Here is a 2,300-nt window from a genome sequence, read left to right on the forward strand (position 1 = left end):
GCTCATCACAACACCAAACTTAAATTGTTGCTTGTCCCCAAGCAACTGAAAATCAAATAGGATAAAAAGAAGAGAACATACTATAGACTCCAAAATATCAATGAAACTTAGCTCCAATTAGATGAGCGGGACTAGTAGTTTTTTGCTTCTGAACAGTTTTGGCATCTCACTTTATCCTTTGAAGTTTAGAATGATTGGTATCCATAGGAACTCAGAACTCGGATAGTGTTATTGACTCTCCTAGTTAAGTATGATGATTCTTGAACATAGCTACTTTATGGGTCTTGGTTGTGGCCTAAAGCACTCTGTCTTCCAGTATTACCACTGGATACATACATGCCACAGACACATACTTGGGTGAACCTTTTCAGATTGTGACTCAGCTTTGCTAGAGTCCCCAATTAGAGGTGTCCAGGGTTCTTAAGCACACTCTTTTTGCCTTGGATCACAACTTTCCTTTTTTTTTAATATTCACTGCTTTTTCTTGCTTCAAGAATCAATTTGATGATTTTTTAGATCCTCAATAACAGTTCTCCTTTTCCATCATTCTTTCAAGAACCAACAATTTTAACATTCTTAAAACAAAAAATTCAAAAGACATATGCACTGTTCAAGCATTCATTCAGAAAACAAAAAGTATTGTCACCACATCAAACTAATTCAACTAGTTTCAACGATGAATTCGAAATCCTGTACTTCTTGTTCTTTTGTGATTAAAGCATTTTTCATTTAAGAGAGGTGATGGATTCATAGGACATTCATAGCTTTACGACATGAACTTTAAATTTTATTAATCATGAATTAAGGACAAGACTTAAAAATAGATATAAGATAAGACTAATAGTAATAGAAAACAAAAATTTAAATAGGCTCCTAATGATAGAGGTTATCACAGAGTTAGGACTCAACAACCTTGATTTTGAGAAGTGGATGCTCCCTCAACTTGAGGGGAGAGCTTTTGGCGTTTCAACTCTTGAAGTTCACGCCCTTGCTTCTCTTGTTCCTTCAGCAATTTGCAGAGCATGCAGTTCTGATTCAGGGAGGAACTCCTGCGCCCTCTTTTTGATAGAGTTGTCTTGCATTTGTCCTTCCATTGACTTCTTGGTGATTGGATGTTCAATTGGTATGAATTCATCAACTCCCATTTTCACCCCAGCCTCTTTACAGAGCAAGGAGATCAAGCTTGGGTAAGCCAGTTTGGCTTCAGTGGAATTCTTGTTTGCAATTGTGTAGATCTCACAAGCAATCAGATGATGAACCTCCACTTCTCTTCCAAGCATAATGCAATGAATCATCACTGCTCTCTTGATAGTGACCTCAGAACGGTTGCTAGTGGGCAATATGGAACGCCCAATAAAGTCTAGCCAGCCTCTGTTCTAGTCATTCTCTGCTTATCTGTCAGCCACAGATTTGAGTAGAATTCCTGAACCATATTTCTTCTAACTTTTATCTCAGGATTGGTTAGAACTTCCCATCCTCTGTTTCGAATTTGCTCTTGGATCCCCGGATATTCATCTTCTTTTAGATCGAATTTGACTTCCGGGATCACTGACCTCAGACCCATTATTTTGTGATAATGGTCTTCATGTTCTTTGGTTAAGAACTTCTCTTGATTCCAAAGACTCTTTGGATTATTCTCTTTCTTGCCTTTTAAATTGGTTTGTTTTTCTTTAGGAGCCATGATCTTGATAACTCTTGGCTTAGTGATCATGAAAAAGCACACCAAACTTAGAGGGTTGCTTGCCCTCAAGCAAAAGAAAGGAAAAAGGGGAGAGAGGAGGAGAGCAAATTCGAATGGTGGGGAGAAAGGGGTGGCCGAACATGTATTTATAAGGGAGGGGGAGAGATTTCAAAAATTGTGAAGGAGATTTGAGAAGATATGGAAAGAATTTGAGAAATATTTGAGTTTTTGAAGAAGATTTGGGAAGGATTTGAGAGAGATTTGAAGAATGATTTTAATTTTTAAAAATTTGAAGGTGAATGATGAAAGTTTGAAATGTGTTTATGTAGAAAATTATGGATCAAAAAAGGAAAGTTTGAAAAAATTTTAATCAGAAAGCAAAATCTCTGTCCCCCACCTTTCTGGCGTTAAATGCCCAGAATGGCATCCATTCTGGCGTTTAACACCCAATTGTTGGCCATTGTGGGCGTTTAACGCCCAGCCAGGTACCCTGGCTGGCGTTAAACGCCAGAATTCCCTTCATCACTGGGCGTTTTGCTAAACGCCCAGGATGCTGCACACCTGGCGTTAAACACCCAGAATGGGCACCATTCTGGGCGTTTAACGCCCAAAATGGCAC

The sequence above is a fragment of the Arachis duranensis genome, chromosome 7 (assembly GCF_000817695.3).
Source record: "Arachis duranensis cultivar V14167 chromosome 7, aradu.V14167.gnm2.J7QH, whole genome shotgun sequence".
Lineage (NCBI taxonomy): Eukaryota > Viridiplantae > Streptophyta > Magnoliopsida > Fabales > Fabaceae > Arachis > Arachis duranensis.